The sequence below is a fragment of the Xiphophorus couchianus genome, chromosome 18, assembly GCF_001444195.1.
Source record: "Xiphophorus couchianus chromosome 18, X_couchianus-1.0, whole genome shotgun sequence".
NCBI classification, from domain to species: domain Eukaryota; kingdom Metazoa; phylum Chordata; class Actinopteri; order Cyprinodontiformes; family Poeciliidae; genus Xiphophorus; species Xiphophorus couchianus.
The window spans coordinates 15,357,503-15,377,378 of NC_040245.1; the positions used below are offsets into that span (position 1 = coordinate 15,357,503).

At 37.2% G+C, this 19,876-nt stretch overlaps 1 long non-coding RNA gene across 5 annotated transcripts in view; it reads left to right on the plus strand.

Annotated features, from left to right (window-relative positions):
• The first annotated feature begins 2,589 nt into the window (after nucleotides 1–2,589).
• Nucleotides 2,590–19,876, plus strand: part of LOC114161367 (uncharacterized) — a 35,206-nt gene continuing 17,919 nt past the window's right edge. For 2 of the 5 annotated variants that reach the window (XR_003598998.1, XR_003599002.1), the window contains exons 1-3: nucleotides 2,590–2,682; nucleotides 3,631–3,795; nucleotides 8,379–8,483. This is a non-coding gene — a long non-coding RNA (uncharacterized LOC114161367). Of the gene's footprint in view, nucleotides 2,683–2,910; nucleotides 3,007–3,630; nucleotides 3,796–8,378; nucleotides 8,484–19,876 lie in introns of those variants that run through there. The other 3 variants (XR_003599001.1, XR_003599000.1, XR_003598999.1) reach the window with 3 other exon arrangements.

The following is a 19,876-nucleotide window of genomic DNA, read 5'->3' on the forward strand; positions in this document are numbered from 1 at the left end:
TTTATGAGGAAAAGTTCATGAAACAGCAAAACAGTTGTCTTGTTTTGCACAATAAAGAAATATGGCAAACAGAGTTCCTCTGACTAACATTTAGCATAGTAGGCAGCTGAAAACATAACTCTTTATGGCCATGACTGTATAGATGTGCAAATTTTGTTATTGATACTGAAATAATTGTGGTGCCAAATGATTTTTAATTGGACCATAAACTGCATTTCAAACTTTTGTGCTCACACCAATAAAACCAGAGACATGAAGTTCCTTTTACATTATGCTTATGGATGTGTCTAGTCAGATGTACGTTCATCATCTATCTGGTGTCTTCCCTGACATGCAAACTGACACACACATACACACACACTCCTGTTTCTACAAGAGGAGCAAAATAAACTTCTGTTTACATCCAGCTTCTCCTGCTGGAGACAAAGGAGGAGAAGGACAAACACCTTTTTATGTGTGTGCTCTGCAACAGTCGGTTTAACCTAGTGTGTTTGTAAAATGATTCTGCCTTTCATTTGCTTTTAAACGGGACAATTTTTAATTATGCTAAACTATGAAGACAGTTTTCATACAAAAGCCTCTTGAAAACGGATTTGTTGAAATTTCAACCTTTAAAGACAAATATTGAAAAGTTCAGCATCATATGTGCTGAGCTTTCTTGTGTTCTATTGACACAATTTCCAGTACATTAGTGAATCAATGTAAATGTGATTTTTTAAACTTGATTTATGTTCCCTCTAAGCAGCAGAAGTATCTAGTAAAAAATTGCAAACTCTGTTTCAAAGAAACTGTAATTAGTGTAGAATACTGTAGTTCCGATTTGACAAGTCTGCATAACACATTATTTTTTGTTTTACTTTAAAGCATCCAGAATGCTCCAGATACAGTAGAGTTTACCTTGACTAAAAATAAAGGAACTCTATAAACCAACTATATAAACCATGCAGGCCAATAACAACAGTTGTGGATTCAAACAGTTCTGTGACGTACAGCAACAGATTTAAGCAATACTACAACCAGTTATCAAAGAATAGCATGGTCTGAAAGTGACCTTTTCAAACCCAATAAAATGTTCCATCAAGACGTTTTAGTTTATTCCATAGTTATTATTTTTCTTATGTTTGAGTCAGCCACAGAAAATAATTAAATCAATTTAGATAACATCAATATTTATTTTAGGACCAATTAAATCCAGCATTTTTCCTTTGAATTTTTGTGCAACAGCCATGACACCTTGCTATTTATACAATGCAATCATGGCATGAGATATTATTAAGACTCATACCTGAAAACAAACAAACAAAAATGCAAATAGACAGCTTGCTACTGCAACTTTTATTACACGTAATAGTAAACGCATTGGATCCTGAGAATGAGGTTTGTTACTAACTTCAGTCTTTTCAAATCCAGTTACAATTTTTCTGACTTTTCTATTTCTGAATTTCCAGCATCCAAGATCAAATAACATGCAACGTAACACTCACTGTTTTTAAATTTGTTTTCTCAATCCTTCATTAATAATGTACAGTGCTTCCTGTTTATATTTGGAAGTGCCGATGACACAGAATCATCAGAACATAGTAGGGATGTCTGTTTTAAAGCACACATGTATAAAAGGAACAATATATTTACATACATTGAATAAAAAGACACAAACACATTTTTCTCACTGTCTGAAGTTAAATCAGACCAAACTTTTCTTGCTTTGGGTAAGTTGCCATTACAAAAATTATTTCTCTTTGCTAAATACCAGGCAACTTGGTGGCAAATTTTTTTTGTTTCGTTTTTAAGCTTCCTCAAATTCAAAAGTTTACATATTCGGGATAACTGTCTTTTAGACTTCATGACATTGGTCAAACTATATAGAAATCATTTGGGTAATTCTAACAAAGCTGGAACAAGAAAAGGCTGGTCAGGTTTAACTTCAGACAGTGAGAAAAATATGTCTTTTTATTCAGTGTATGTAAATGTGGTGCACCTAAAAATGCCACCACATTATTTTGGCTGCTTTATAATTTTGAAATATTTTCATGCACAATTTATTCCATTTTTAAACAAAAATGAGTAATTTATATTTTTGTTCCATTCAGCATATTAATATCTGTAGGAGCCATATATACATTTTTGGTACCTAATACAAAATGTTATTTGTGTTTGTGTATTTCCTCTGTTATTTGAAAAAGATAAGCGTCTTAATTGTATTGTGTTTGAGCTTATGACATGGTGCCTTTTGATTGGTTAGTGACTAATTAGTGTATCCAAGACGAAAGTACTAGCTCTTTGCAGAAGTCTGGCACCTGGAGAGTAACACAGTCTTTTGACCGTCACTTTCTATTTGTTTTGAATCTGTTTGTTATTTTTATGTTCTTTTAAGTTAAGTAAAGACTGAAAGATGACCGTCGGATTCAAGACCTCTTTTTTCTAGAAGAAACGTGTCGCGTATGAAAGAGCTTTAAGGGGCTAGACTAGTGAGAGCTTGCCGCACTTACAATATCCCTGCATCTATAGTGCTTTCCTGCGGTTGGGATTGGGAGCAATAGTGGCGAAGCGGAACCTTTTTTTGGGGGTGCGTTGCTTCCGGGTTGGTTTTCGGGCGGAGTTCCGGTTTGCCTCATACGCAATCTGAATGCTAACGGCAGCGCTTCGGTCGTCGTTGCTGACGTCTATTTTATTATGTTTCAGGTCAGTACATGGTGAAAATACACCAAAACTACTCTGTAAGATATTTACCTCTTAGTTGACCAGTATATAGCACCGCGTTGCGGTTTCTGTGCACCATTTTGACAGTAGTTGCCCGTTTTATCAGGCGAGGGTAGCGTTGGCAGTATGCCAGCCCCCGCTGGGAAAGTCCCAGGAGGGAAGGTTAAGAAGGCCATTATATCTTACTAACTCCGGGATTTGGGAGCTTTATTTTGCTTTTGTTTGAAAAATATTCAGTTTAAGTTACTTGTTTACTCAAAGTAGCTCAGAGCATGAGAGTATGATGAATCCAGCCAAAGTTAAAAGGTAGAGAAACTGTTCTTTGTTCATAAAGTGTGAGGATTGAGGTTAAAGTTGAAACAATGTTAAGTTAAATTCTGTATCTGTTCTGTAAGTCTTGTAATTCTATTTTTGATCAGTATTCAGTTAAAATAGAGCTAAATGCAGTAGGGCTTTAAAACAGTTGATTTTTCCCGTTTGATACACATACTGTGGTTGTCTTCATCTAAGTGAAAGATGGAAATGTGAAAAAGGTAATGTGGGAAGTTAATTATTACTTGTGAGAAAAGTAAACCAGGTTTATAAGACAACGATAATGTAAAACATTAATACTGTACACTGAAAAAGGATTGTTTGTCAACAAATAATAATAAAAAAAACGCAAGCTGGATGCTAAAGGCAGCGCTTCGGTCGTCACTGCTGACTTCTATATTATTATCCTTCAGATTGTGGTCATCACTGTTATAGCAGTCCTGTCACTCGGGACCTGTAACATAAATACCTGGTTTCAACTGTAAATGTGATTTTTGTTCTAGTTTTCATTTCCCTTCAGCAGCAGGATTTGTTAGTATAATTAGCACTATTAAGGTCTTTAATCTTAAATGAATGACATCAAACTCTTGATGTTTGATGCCAAGCCGCTCTTTGCAGGTAGTCATCTGTGACTCTGTCTCCTCTGTGATCTTCTGGCAGGCTGGCACAGGCCAAAAAGTCTAACAGTTCAGCCGTTGCCATGACAATGCAGAGATCTCCACCATGAGTTTGGACAGTACACAAACCCAGTTGTTTACTGCAGGCACTGATAGACAGGTCAAAGTAGGTGAACTCTCACCCACACATGCATACACACACTGCTTATGAACCAAAGCAGAAAACACAGATATTATGATTTGATAAAAGGGGAGAAAAAATATTTATAGCTATGGCAAAGAATGCATTTTTTACTTTTCCTCTTCATGATTATGACAGTGGGCAGCATGGTGGTTCAGTTTTTTTCACTGTGGACCTGACAGAAAAAAGCTGCTTGGTTTGAATATTGGCCTGGGTATTTTCTGCATGGAGTTTGCATGTTCAGCCTGTGCATGGGTGGGTTTCTCTGGCTTTCTCCCACAGTCCAATAATATGACGGGTGAATTGACTACTCTGAATTGCTCTTAGGCATGAGTGTGTGTGTGTTCATCATTGTTTGTCAAGGTTAGGGTATGGACTGGAGGCCAGACCAGAGAGAGTGCAGCCTATTGTCCTACATGTAGGCGCTGTGACCCTGCAAGTACAAGTGGGGAAGTTTTGCTTAGTGAATGAAACATGGCTCTAGCTGTAAACAAACAAAGCAAAAATAAATGACTAAAACTTATAATCTCCATCAAGACACAATTAACAGCAAACCATGCTAGGAGAACATTAAAAACAACACCCTCTGCAGCTCATGGCTTCTGGGCATGCAACACATTAATGCACAAGGGTTTTCCAGATTCTGAAGATAAAATAAAATACAGAGTCAATTTAAAAATGTCGTGGTAAAAGAAATAGGTCTGTTCCAACCTGCTGATTATAAAAAGAAAGTTTTAAAACCTTTTGTACACTTGTTTAATAAACTGATCACTGTCTGTTTAAAGATCTGTGTTCTGTTTCTTCCATTCAATTGAGTACTACAAATAGACTCAAACATGATAGCTCAGACAATAGAATTCCTAAAATTCACACTTGCTAATTTTATTTAAGTATGTAGTAAAAATAATTTTATACAAGTAGGTAGTAAAATGTGTAGGGTGATTTGTGACTGTGGGCAGTGTTAAGTAATTTTGCAGCATAAATCTTGAAAGGGGCTGGGAAGCAGTACAATCTACCTGACAGTACTAAGGCAGTAAAGAGTGGCTGCTTTTGATCAGCAAGAATACTCCTTGCTTTTTTTTAAAGAGATGTCTGTCTATAGAGGTGTTTTACATTGATGGGGCAAATATACCTTCTATTGGACTTTTGTGTTAACATGTGATTTCTTTGTACAAAAATTACATTTTGCAAATCATTTTTGTTCTTTGCATCTTCAATTTGTTTGGTATAAGCGACAAGCGCTGTATTGTTTTACAAATTGCAGCTCTGCATAATGACTCCAGCCTTAACAAATAAATAGAATAATTATGCATTTTGTAATTAATCAATATAATCAACCACATCAGCTCTGACCCCATGAGCTCTCGTAAGAGCACCGACGTGTGCATTGAGCACATGTGCGTGCGGCGTCAGATACACTCACGCTGCCATTTGAAACAGCTCCTTATGTCATTGTCTGCGAAAGAGCTGGCACCCCTTGGGCCAATTAGCAACAAAAAGCATCTTCTCTCCAATTTTCATCAACACCGAGCCCATGGTGTAGCTGTTAATGCAAGTCAGAATTTAAAATTCTGACCTTTTAATTACAGTGTTCCCATTGAGCCAATCAGTGTTCCTTTGTCAAATGCCATAAACACGGGTACAAACTGCGTCATCATGCAAAGTTGTTGCAAGACAGTGAGAGACACCAACTGAGCTTTCACCCTGGATTAATATACTGAAGAATGATTTCACCAAACTTTCGTCTATTTTCATCACTCATTAAAAATCTGAGCAGCTGTTTCCTTCAACTGTAAATCAGAGATTAAATATACTGTAGCATGAGGTTGAGCTGCAGTCATCAAGGCAATGAAAAACATTCCTTTTTGTTTTTAACAATACAGAAACTTTGTTTTTGATAGACTGTACAACAAACAATTTTACAGATTTTTCTAAATTAGAAATAAGTTAATTAGTTTCAATGTGGTGTGGATAATTCTAGTCCACACAGGTAGAAATGTATACATACAGCCCCACTGGCAGTTGATTTAATGTTCTTTTGTGAGTTCAGAAGAAACAACATGAGAAACAACAAACATTTTTAGCCATCAGTGAGGTCTGAAAAAATACTTGGTCACTATTTTTATCAGATATGGTAGAGTTTATTTTATACTGCGGTATGTAACTTTTATAATAAACATGTTTTTCACATATTGCTAAAGCTGTTGCCATGCAATGGCAGTATATGTGACAGATAACCTGTGAAAAAATTGAGCTCCTCTGCCTTTTCTTTAAGGTCAGATGGTATTTTTCCCATCTGCAAAAATACATGGCTTGGTCAGCGGTGTATTTTTGGAGGACAATGTTAGTACTGTCAATCACACTTGTGTACGTGCTGTTCACACCCTTGCCCTTGCTCTCTACACTACAGCTTCTTCCTGATAGCTCTTGTGAATGCTCAGACTAACTAGCATAGACACTGGTGATGGCAGAAAAACAGTTTTCCCATAACAGTAAGTTGTTTCTCTGCCATTAGCACATTGAGCAGCACATCTACAGCAACTCTTAGAAGATCCTTGAACAATATGAACTACAACTTTTAACTTTTGATTTTAACCCAAGACTATCAATAATAACCATGCCAGTTTGTGGTCTCATGCCTATTGGCTAATTTGCAGGTATTTTTGCTGAGGAGGAAACTATTGGCAATGGGGTGGAAAGTACAGCAACTATGTGTATAGTTCTAGATTTTTTGTATTGAAAGATAGAACATAAACACAATCTTTATGGTCCTTGAATCTGTGTTTTCCAGTGACCTTGCAGTCGAAACTATACGTAAAAAGTTAGCACATTACGAGGTGTTTAATGGTGCAGGCATCGAAAAGGCAACCAGGTTAGAGTGTGTATTATTTTTAGTGGTAGCCGTTCAGTGATTGTCCTCACAGAGATAGAATAACAAAGGAGTGTGGGTGTGTTTCTGTCTGTCCTTTCCTGCTGTGTCTGCCTGCCAACAACTCAGAGCCAACCAGACATCTGGACCCTAACAAGTCAGAACGCTCCAGGGCTCTCACATTCACTTTACTATCGCTGCTACGGATTTGAAAGGATGTGTGTGCACACTTCCTTTGTATACCCACATCACATCTGCTCTTCATCATCATCATCATTTCACACCCAGTGAGCTGGACTCAGTGGTGCGCTATCATCAAGTTATACGACTTTCACTCTTTCTGTCTCTCCCTCCCGTCTCCACACATGCACATGCTAGCACACACACCGCTGTATTTCCATGTCTTCAGAGGACATCGCAATGACTTGCAGTGGGTTCATTTTATGGAACGCACATGCCCATTTCTAACTTTAACCTTAACCAAAACGTTTACTGTAATCTCAAAAGATGTCTTTACCGTTATTTGAACTTGCCCTCCTGTCTCAAGAGGAAGCCAAATTCCTCGTAACATGCTTGCGTAAACAAATTTAGGCCCCCGCATCATGAGTAATCCTCACCTCCTGCTTACTGCCTCACTTGCAATTACATGCTCTCAGGGGTGTCACGGTGGTAAAAAGAGCAGAGGCGACAGATTAGCAGCAGTAAAAGAAAATAGTGTCATTATGACTTTCATCACTCATTTAATTTTCTGCTACTTCACATAAACCTGGCTCCCAGTTGGAGCCACGCAGCCGTGTGCTGCATGACGTCTGATTTAAACTTCCTCTGCCCTTTGCTGCCCAAAAAGATCTGTAGGTTGAAATATTCGCATCGCCCAGGCAGATTCTCTTCACAGTTTGAAGAAACAGTGCATCATCATCATTTTTTTTCTTATACTACACCTTACAGCAGCCAGGGGCAGAAGTGCTGTGATGAGAAAAAAAAAAGATCTTTTCAGGTGTAGTGAATGGCCTCCAGAGAAGGTGAATATTAAAGTGTTGCATATGCATAACCCCTCATCTCAGTCATTTGTAGTAAAAACGATCGTCTTCCCATCACAAAAGAAATGGTAAACATGGTGCAGAGAAAGGAATGCACACAAATACGACATGATCTTTATTCAACTGAACCCCATTAAGGAATAAGGAAATATAACCTAATTCCTTCAAGGTTATATTTCCATCAGTATTTTTACCAGCACTATTACTGCTGCTTGTGTTTTATGACTTTGTGTTTTTGAGTTTATGATGCACAGCACTTTGAGCTGCCTTGTTGCTGAAATGTGCTATTCATATCAACTTGATTGATTGATTGACATTGGTGTTCTAGCTAACCCATTTACAGCAGCTGCCAATTCTCCATTCCAACACATTGTTCAATTTTTTTTTATGGAAACAGATCTGCTACTAATTCAATCAATTAATCAATGTTTATTTGTAGAGCACCATTCATACTAAAAGCAGCTCAGAGTGCCATACAAATTTATAAACAATAAATGGACAAGATGACAAACATTGACAGTAACCTGCATCATTTGCCACGACTGCTAAGCATGACTGTATATTTTAGTAATAAAAAAATAAGCGTTGTATTTTATGACTGGGACACATTGTTGGAGTTTCCTCCCACTCTCTTCTCTTCTTTGTGTTTATCTCTACAGGATGTTAACAGATTTTCATCTGCCCTGCTAATGTTGAGCCCTATGAGGGGACGTCTGGTGTTCATAAAGGTGATGTCCTTCAGTCTGCACTCGTTTTTGTCACAGGTGAGTGGTTTTGTGCTTATTAATTCTTTACCTCAAAAAGAAGCTTTATAAACTTACCTTGTTGTGTTTTTTATTTTCCACTTGCATTCAAACTAAAGTGTGCAGCGATTCATAACCAAACCCGCGCAAGCTTGCATTTTCATGTGTTTCTTTTTTTCTTTTGCTGCTCAGAAGAAAAGGGAGCAGAATGCTATCTCAGAATAAGAGAGATGCATAGAATGAGAAAAATAAACAAAGGCAAGGAATTAAACGGAATTTTTAAAAAGAAACTTCAATGAGATGAAAAAATAACTTGGAGCAGTTATCTGCTGATTATACCAAGTGGTGTTGTTATCAAAGGAAACCGAGCACCGCACTTTTCTCTCAGCTTGAAATAGATCTGTGTTTTGAGTATCTGCCTACACATGTAGGCAGAAAGGGAAGAAATATTTTTCAGAAGCCACATTTGAAAGAATAACTGCTTGCAAGTGCACTATACACCCCTAAAATGATGTCTTAAAATCATCAGAACATATGTGAAACATTTAGCTATCCATGACCAGCAACATAAAAAATGAGTCTCCAAAAAAGAATCTATTAAATTAATGAGATATTAAGTCTCATCTCTGGTTTATTTGATTTCATTCAAAATCAAATAAACAGTGTATATTATAATGTTGTTTATATTGTATTTTTTGATAAGTACTCCATCAAATAAATAAATGTCCCAATGAAACACAAACAAAGTAAATATTTAAAAAACACAAATAGCGGTATGGATGAATAATTAAAAAAAAACAGTTGCACAAAAGTGTTTCACTGTAAAGATGGTTTGTAGTGTGTTTTGTTGCAACCTGAAGTGTGAAATAAACTACAGTGGAGTTTGAAAACAAAATATGTTTATAGGTTTATGTCTGGTTGGACGATGTGTGTGCCCAGTTGATTTTTTTTTTTTCTTTTTGGGGGGATTTTATTGTAATCCATAGGGGGGCCCAAAATATTTTTGAGCCACTGGGGGGGCCCCAGAAGAAAATCTTTGGGAACCACTGATCCTGATAAAATTTAGAATTAGTTATATATGTTGCCATGAGGGATTTTGAGTTCACTTAGTCACTTTTGTTGTGAGTTTGCTTATCATATGCTATTTTGCATTTCCACGAATTCTTGCTTTGCATTGCGGGTTGCTTTAGTGCATGTTAGTCACTGCTTCACTTATCTATGTGTTCGCTGTTGCATTAATTGAAAACCATTTCTCAGCCGAGACCTTTTTTTTTCTCAACCTCCCTGTTTTCCCTACAGCCAGTTAATCAGACTCACGATTTACATCCAGTAATGATCCTTACCCAGATTTAGCAAGGAGCTAAATCCTTCCCATCCAGCAACTGTTTTACTCCTGAGGTTTCATGCATTGTTTCCAGTTTTTATGCACAACCTTCTTTTTTTTATTTTGCTTTTTCTGTTTTGACTCTGAAATTCATTAGATTTACCTTCGATCTGCCTGCCTCTAGTTAACCTTTTTCATTTCTTAAGTTGCACAAAACAGTTTCAGAAAAAGTGCCCATCAAGTCTGAAAAATGGCAACAATTAGCTCTTGACATCAAACAAAAATAATAATTTGAATGCGGCAAAATAACCCATTTTGCTGCCAGGAAAAATAACCCAATGAATCAAGAAATTATTTAGCTGTCATATTTAGAGGGTTATGACAGCCTCTTGTAGTCAGAAACTCAATTCATAACAAGGTGTTAATCCCAAAAATTATCAATAATCTGGCATTCAAACCACAAAAAGGGAAAATAAACTCCTCCCAGCAAAGCGTTTGAATGACATTTCCTGAGTAAAGCTACTGCAAAACCTGAGCCCCATTCAATCAGATGTTCAATTATAAAATAAGCTACAATTTATGTTTAGTTTAAATACAGAAACCTACCTTGTAGTTGAACAAAATGCACATGAAGAGAAAAAGAAAAGCAAACGTATATTAATTTTTTCCTATTTTTACAAGTTTAGTAAATTTGATTTAAACTGGACATTTGAATGAAACTGGAGAGAGAAGAGGATGCATGTGCACATGTGTCTATGTGTGCAGATGGAGAAATGAAAGTAGGCTAACCTTCTGGGATGGCAATATGAAAAAGTAGAAGAGGAGTGCCAATCTGAACTATGGGGAAGAAGAATCAAATGCTGGAAGAAAGGAGCTGAAAACACTGACAAGAAAGTTTTTCAAGAAGTTTACAAGTTCTGAAAGTAGCTCCTGAACTCTGCTTTTTTTCCAGCTACCACTTTTTCATTTCCTTCCGAGCCACTTCCTCACTTTGGCTTTGAGAACGCTCTCATCTGCTTTGCTACATTCATCTCTCACTCTATCGCTTTCAGTGCTTACCTCTGGGGTTGATCTGTTGTGGAAAGCCAGAGAAGATCTGCAGTTGTTTTGCTGTCTGACTTGTGAAATGAATCAGTGTTTTTGGTATTTAAACCAAAGTGATGCAATTGCACAAACCAGGAAAAAAGGACTTTCCAGGTCACATGGGGCACAGAAAGTTTGAGGGTAATAAAAGAGGACCAGTAACTGGAAGATTGGCAGTTATGCCACCAAATCCTGGGAAATCTAAGAAAGTAATGAGTGCTGAGGGGTCTGTTGGATTTTTAGAGTACATTCTCCTTATGTGTAAAAGCCTTTAAAAGTCCCCCATATTTTACACATGTGCTTGCAGGATACTCATTTTCATGAATTCATTAGATTTTGGTCAATAATATCCGACAGTCCTGATTTGCTAAATGTATGACGGGTGCAAAAGCCTCTGCAAGACCCATATAAACGAAAAAAGTTTTACAATAAAACAGACAAACTTTGGATATGAGTTTTAAAAAAAGTCCACATAAGTTTAAAGAAGCTGAATAAAAAGCAGAGTGATTGGAAGAGACACACTGGCGCCATTAGCCAGAGGCACACAGTGTGTCTGCATTTTAATATGTGCTGCTGTGATTTTAGTCCTCTTCTCTGATTTTCCAAAAAAAAGTGTCAAGCATTTCCATTTCATACCATTGAATCCATGGACTTATCAGCCTCCTGATCCTTATGATTGTAACACCAGATTATTCTGTCTGTATTATAATTCTGTTAGGTATTTTTTAGATCTTCTGCTACAAAAAGAACATGCAGAGGTTCACACTGATTTCTTGTTCCGTTAACTATAATGTCCCCCAAAATTACTGCCTCCCCTGATAAAGAAGTGTAAAAAGACTTCAAATGAAACTCCCCCTTTTTTTGCAGAAGCACATCTGACACTGAAACATTTGCTGCAGTTCGCTAACAGTTGGAAAGTTTTTTTTTTCCCTCCATACCAACTCTATTAGCAAGATAAACCGTTACTGCTCAGTTGTTTTCACCCACGCTTTGGGAACTACTGACCTGGACAATTATAAAAATCAGTAACATTTTAATTAATATCGCATTAAGCTATTTCATAATGCTAGAGGAGAAAACCTGAATTGCATTACATGCTGTCTCTACTTTAGCATATTGTCAACAAACCTTTCTCAGTCTGACATCGTCATATTGCCCACATCCTTTTTTTTTTCCAGCTGAATCAAAGTGAAGCTTCAGGATCAGATAATGCCAGCCGTGGGCTCTAGAGTGCCATAGATGGCTCGACTTTTCTTCAAGGCCTCTTAAAGGTCAACCTGGATTAGAAGGATCTACTGCTGTGAAAGACTTCTTTTCTCATTCAAGTAACTTTCCCCCATCTGGCTCGAATGTGTCGACTACAACACATTTGCTCCAGCATTCTACATTAAAAAGGTCCTGGATGTACAGTAATAGACTCTCCCAAGTAGGCAAATAAAACATTTTAGAATCCACTGTAATCAAAGTAGGCAGGACTGGTGGGATCATTTTATGTTTTCAGCACTTTATTAAACACAAATTGTGAATAAAAAACTGAATGCCCCCAGCAATCCTCAGAAAATTGACTACCTCAAACTATGTTTAGCAGATTGCTCAGGAGCACAGGTACACAGTAAGGGGACTGCAGTTCCACAGTTGTTTTTTCAACCTGTTCACACCTGTACAAGTGGCACTAAATAGGCATCAGTTACACTATTCCAGCTGTAATGTAAAGCGATATCTTTTAAGTCAACTTCATTTGCATTGCACATCTTAGGAACAACACAGTTCAAAGTGTTTTGCATAATAAAGGACATGACACAATAAAGACAGACAAAAAAAGCATTACATTACACTGGAAAAATCAAGAGAGGTCATTAGCAGGACTCTGGAGAACTTGATTGCATACTGAGGGGGAATCCAACACACTTGATTCAAGCGTGTTGGACATGGGACACATCTAAAAGTTGCAGGACAAAACTTGGATTTGAGGACCCATAATAGAAAGGAAATAAGTGTTTCAGCAGTTTTGCAGTTTTCTGGAGGTTTGCAACAGATCAGTGGAGCATTAAAACGTAATAGTTCTGGGGATGCAGAGCAGACTGGAAACAAAGACTTAAGTGTCTGAAAAGTTGATTTAACAGCAACAGACCTTTAAAGCAAATTTTGGTGCTATGACATTCAGTTATTTGTAACCTGACAAAAGTAATTCAAAGTCTATTCCCTGAGCTATAGGGAGACGGTGTGAAAACTTTGGATCTGGTACGATGCACTCTAACTTCTTGGTCTTAGTGTGAACATGAGCAACTATGTTCTGGATCAACTGCACTTGTCTGATTCACTATTTAAGCAGACCTGTGGAAAAAAATGTTGCAGTAATATAGTTGGGCTAAAAACAAAGTGCATGGATGAGTTTCTCAAGATCTTGTTGAGACATTAGTCCTTCAGTCATAAAAAATGTTCTTCAGGTAATTGAAGGCCAACTTTGCACTTGTCTTTATGTGTCGTTGAAAGTTAAGGCCTAAGTCCACCAATAGATCCAGATAGTAGTGATGGAGGTATTGCTGAATGTTCCATGTAAATATGTTGAACAGCTTCTCGACTTTTTTCACCTGAAGATGATCACAATAAACGTCATCTACAGCTGAACTAGGGCATCATCTTGTTCTTTTTGGCCTAGTCATAATAAAGCCTGGCCACACTTTGTATAAACTTAACATGATTCTCTAAGTTCCTGAAAACAGATGACCTTGGATGGCAATGCAATAACTGAATCTGTGTGCTGACTCTTAATCATTCCTCTTTAGGTCCAAAAAGAATTATCTTAATTTTGTTTCTGTTCAGCTGAAGAAATTGATGGTACATCCAAGCACAGATTTTTTTTCTATGTAGCTACTCTATTTCTAACCCCATTTAAATTCAAAAGAGCATGGCAAAAGAAAGTTTTTTTGCTCATTTGTTGTTTCAGTTATTTTACAGTTTTATCTCAGTCATTAGTTTCTACCTCTTGAAGGTAAATAAAAACAGTTTGAACAAAGCAGGGCAGATTTAAAATAACTTGTAAAAATGGCTCCTTTGTTATTGTTTCAAACAGTGATTTGACTGCAGGTCAAGATGAGGTCAAGATGATTTAGAAGAAAGTGTTAAAAATATTAACGGGAGTTAACACCTTTAGATATTTGGGCGTTCGGTTTAAGTGCGTTCTCTTGAGGTGAAAGGCCAGCCTTACAAGAGCTTTTCATGGAAGTTTGGTTCCTTCACGGTGTGCAGCAAAATGTATGTCTTTTATGTGTCTGATATTGATGGAGTGTGTTTTCTTTTTTGAAATACAAAATCCTTATTAACACTTCTTGAGTGTACAAAAAATCCAAGATCATCTGTTTTCAGGAGCTTGCTTTTATCACAGACCCACTTCTGGTCCAAAAATGACAAAAAAGGTGGGTTTTAGTAATAAATTCCTCTCAGCTCGATGTCTTTTTTGGATTTCATAGTAATGTAAATCAATCTCATATCCTTGTATTTTGTGGTACACTTCTTTTTTGCTTAGACAATGTCCTTTATTATATATTTTTTTCCAGATTTTTTCCTCACAAATCCACGCAGCGTGACCAAAATAAAAGCAATAGTCCATTAGTTGGCTTTGGCACCATGTTTCTTCAGGGCTGCATTTGAGCAATGGTGTTTCCACATGGAAGCACATGTTGCGCAAAGTCATGCATTAATGCTGCCAAGCGAAAACAGTGGTGGCATCGTGGCCACTAGTGACAAAAGTCAATTTCAAGTTCTGTTTGGACTCTCCCATGCTCAGGAAGTCTGTGCTCATATGTCTGAGAGTGTGTGTGTGTGGGGGTGCACAAACATGTGTTCATCTGTTTGTTTGGTGTCTTGAGCTGCAGCAGGAACATTTGCTTGATTTGGGACCAAGCCTTTTCATTTATATTCAGAGTCTCTGCAAGGTTCTGCTTGACTTCTCACACACATACACACCAGGGTATATGTATACAGGGGTACTGTGCACCTACTTTAGTCACAACCCAGCTTTTACGCCTTCCCTCAGATCCCTTAATCCTTCGTGGCTGAATAACTTTGAAGCAAACAGGCACCAGCTCATCTGAACTTTGACTGATGGCCAAAATGTTGCGCAAATGGTATGGCAAGTACAGAAATCCAAATACTTCGACAACAATTATCTCTGTTTGTAAGCAGTGAATGTGACCTTGGAGAGTATTTGGGCATGTATGAAAAGAGTTGAACAAAGTTTTTAGCATTCCCAGATCGAGGTCCATGAAATCTAATAAATTACCCTGGGTAATTTTTCCTGGGATTGTGTCAGCTTACATCTGTTGGCCTCCAGGCTATAGAAACAACTCTTGGCACAGCAAACTCATATCTCAGGCTAAACTCTTACTTTGCAATTGTGGGTAATGAACAAATCCAGGGGCTAAATGAATAAACAATGTATGTATTCAAATTCCTCAAAGATGTATTTGTGCATGCAAACTGTTATTCATGAGGAAAGATTTGAGTTTAAAATGTGCACACGTTAGAAATCCTTTAGAGAGTGCCTGCACACATGCATTCCAGTGAAAATGTGAACTTAATATGGTAACATAGAAATGTGACCAAATTAAAATGAAGCTAAAATCAGTGGGGCGGTTTGACAGTGATTGGTTACTGTTCACACTATCACCTACCTGAAGTCCATTTCAATACGCTCTACAGACTGTATGGCTTGTAGCAAAAAATGTTTTGCCATTGCCTTTTTCTTTGATGCTATAGCATTTGGTGTCAAGCTAAGGTTAGACTGCCAAAGCTATGAATTTTACCTTTAAAAATTCACCAGCCTGAATGTTGTCGCTTAGAGACACTACATTTACAACAGATACACAGCTTGAACTGTTGCATGAACTGCAACTTCCTCTAAAAATTAACATGCAGACATACTTGTCAATCCAGTTGCACTAGTCCCACCCGAATGACATAAATAGTTCAGCCAGTCTTGCAAAGACTGCTTGACATGTAAAGGAGGTCATTCATCCTTTCAGGTGTGTTGGAGAATTGATGCATGCATCCAAAAGTTGCAGAACGGTGGCACTCAGACATCCTTCCATTTAACATCAGATGACAGAAGTACAAGAAAATACTATCATTGGGCATTTAGGAGGAGGGCAGTTATTTAGTTAGTTACAGCAAAGTAGAATCAGCTCAGTCACTGTACCAGCAAATCATGACGCATATGAGGCGATGGAAACACAGTACAGCATTTGCTCTTTATACAACTTGTGAAAATAGAAAAACTAATCAGATAGGAAAATTCTGACAGAAAGAAAAAGATTTGCCACTTTTGATGGCATCCATCTAAATAAACAAAAAGAAGAATTAGGGTTATTTTTCTTCAGACACTTTCCAAAGGCTTATTTTATGAAATCTTCCAGTGGAAATCCACACTTCATTATCCAGCTGTCTTTTATAGTCAATATGCATAAAACAAATACACCACTGGATAGTATCATACTCACTTTTTCACAAATTCATGATTAAAACTATCCACAGAAAGTTAGTTTGGATAATTGGAACCATTCAACTAGCCCAATAATCCAAGATCCACATACATTTTTATTTCCTGCTGGTTTTGTATAAACATGATTTCAAACATAGAACTACTCACAGTTTTATGCAGGTGTCCCCAGGTTATGAGGGGAAGAAGCTGCTGAATAAAAAAAAGTCTATATCCTTGCCCGTAACACTTCTGCTTTGAGCTCCAACAGGATTTGCATATTTGTTGGATTGTGTAAATGATCCTCTGCACTTTAATATGCGAGGTATATTTCTCACTGCAATCGCCAGTGCTTTGTACATTAGGGCACTTTTGAGACTTAATGAGGCAAATTAAGCTTAACCTGGTGTAACTGCTGCAGATATTTACACTCTTATTCTCTATATCCATCACAGCTTTGCAAACACACAGAGACACACATTCTCACACAACATGATAAAACTTGCCTGAAATACCGATGCTGGCCCTGGGCTTCATGAATAATGTAGATGACCTACACCCTCTCATAAACTTTACACCCCCCCCTTTTCCTCACACATAGCCTCAACACTTCTCATAAATCTTTTCTCTCAGACCATTTGACTATCAGGAAAACCGATGAGATTCCTCACTCACAAGCGCACACAGATCACGCAATCCTACAGATACAATGCACATTACAGGAAAAGCCCTTTTTACCTTGAGGTGTTAGTTAAAGGTTGAGTGCTAGAACAAATGACAGTTGAGGAACACATGTTGATGTTTTAAAGTGGTTTAATGCTTGATCATAAAACAAAATGGGTGTGCCTCAAGTGAAAACGTTAATTATTTACTATAAATATAAGTGTATATTTGATCTAATGGTGATTTCATATCCTCAGAGGGGAAAGCGCCAATAAGGCAGCTCGTTCATAAGGTTTTACTTTGAATCATGATTCAAAGTAAAACCTTATGCTGTTTCTGTTGAATGTTTTTGTTCAGGGGGCCAAAAATAGTTTAGAACATCGCCACACAAGAGGCTCCAACAAAATTAAAGTATCAAGAAAAATTCTTCTAGGACAAATGTACCGTATTAACTCTATTAGTTTAAGGGTGTTCACAATCTTGCAGTTGGGTTATTGCAGTTTTTTAAAATTCTTCCCACTGATGGAATGGTTTGTTTTTCAACCTAACAATATAAGACTATATACTAAATCAAAGCCAGAAAAATCTCTGAAGTTATACTTTTTGCTCTCTTTTTTTTTTTTTACTAAACTTTTGTGTGTTGCCCGTTCTGTGCAAACATTTTTTTACTGTTTGTACAATGAAATATATTGTTTTGTTTGTTTGTTTTTTATTTGACTGGACTTTGCCTTAGCAAAATGAGACCAATCAGGAATAATAGTCTCCTCCAGCAATAACAGTCTCTTAATGTCAATTAGGTGGTGTGGATTTGGCTTCTTGCTGTGATTTGGGTTTGGTCAGACTCTGGGACAGTTCACAGCTCACAACAGAGATTTGGGATCCATTATCAAGTCTATCAGCCCCTGTGGAAAGTATTTAGTCATAGAAAAAGAACAATCAAGACGAGAAACATTGAGGTAAGTGTTTTTGTGAAACACGCACCGGAGCAGCCGACATCATAGTTCACACTAAATCTGCAGCTTTTCTGAGAATTGGAGGGAGAGCAGCAAGAGCAAAGAAAGACAGTGATGGAGTTTGTGGAGTCAAGGGGAGTGACACAGATTGAGACAAGTAGTGTAATGAACAGTGAGGATAGAGTAGATTAGATCAGACATGTTGTTCACACTGGCTGTCATTCTAAGGCCTCAGCTGCTGAAGTGCAACTAGGGCAGTGAATCATTTAGAAAATCCCCCCAGATTTATTAGCAGATGGAAGCAATTCATCAATCTTATTTAGGCTTTCATTTCAATTTGAAATACTGAAAGAAGCAACATGTATTTTCTAAATGAAGACACTAAAATGTTCCAAAAGACGCCGAAAGCTGATAAATTACGAAAGGTTTTAATGTGTATTTATTACTGCTAATATTACCTCCATCTGCTAGTGCTCACTTTATCCACCTCACATATTTAAATGATTCATATTTAAATGATTCTGATAACCCAGAGAGAACTTTTGACTTTTTGACTTGGATTACTGAGACTTGGGGATCGTGCCATTGGTGTGAGGTGGAGCTGCATCACTGTCATGCTCATAATCGCAGTAAAAGAAGACCCTCTTGGGTATTATTGCCACAATATACCCAGCTCAGCTCCCTGTCACAGTTTATAAGAGGGGATGAATTCAGATGGCTATGTCTCATTTGGCATCCAGTTTAATTTATGGAGATTTATGTATATATGTAGCAGAGTTGAAGAAGTTGGGTCGAACTCGGTATGCTCTAGTAGAAATCCTGTCCTGTGGCAAGTGTGGAGCATGCTTTTCAATTGGATGGATGACTAACATAATTTTGCAGCGTATGGTTTTGCGTGCTCAGGCATCGCAGTTCTCAATTTAGACACAGGCTTTGACCCTTCAATTATGCATCTTATAGTTTGTAAAAACAAAGAACTCAGTATAAGCACCCCTGTCACATTTATTTTCTTTTGGGTTATTTCTTTTCACTGAAAATATTAAAAAGAAGTGTAGCTGCAAAAGTTTCAATTGACACTTTTTTGATTTTACAAAAGGGAAATACAGGATTAAACCAAGATTTCACACATCAAAGAAAAGATTTAGCAGTACTTTGTAGGTCTTTGGAAGATGTAATCTGGTCTTTATATTCTAATGGCAGTCAGGTCGGAACTTTCAGTAAAGTGTTAAGCTAAGGAGTTTTAAGATGGATGATTCTTTGCAGATTTGTCACCTTGTTTTTGTTTCCTGTCTGACTGAAAGGTCAGTTTTATGCCAGTGCAAACTTTGCCTGCAGGATTTCATACCGAATTTTGCTAAAATAAAGAAGACAGTCTACACTTTCAGCACCTCTGTTGTTATAATCTGCAAATATTTTTGTAAATAATATCCATCCACTTCCTTTCTAATTTCTGCAGATAATACAATGTCATTATTGTGAGTTTATTAGATTGATGACCTCTTCAGATGGAAAATTCACCTTTAGAAATACAAAACCTTGAAAGCCTTATAAAGATAAAACAGAAAAAAAAACTTTGGGGTTGTCTTGAAAAGTGAACATAACTTGAATCATTTTATTGAGATTTTATGTGATAGATCAAAACAAAGTAGTGCAAGGAAGGAAACTGTCCTGTCCAATTATTTGCAGGTAAAAAAGTAAAAGTTGTGGCTTTACTTCTCTTTTACTTTTACTCATATACCCCTGAATCTAATCCAGAGCAACAAATTGTCTTCATATGAGAACAGATAGACATTAGTGTCCACCTGTGTGTAAATTAATCAGTATATTCAGCCGTTCTCTTAATGCCTCGGACAAAAGCAGACACTTCAAAAATAAAGCTGTGCAGAAGTTTAAAACACGGTTTGTATATGAATAA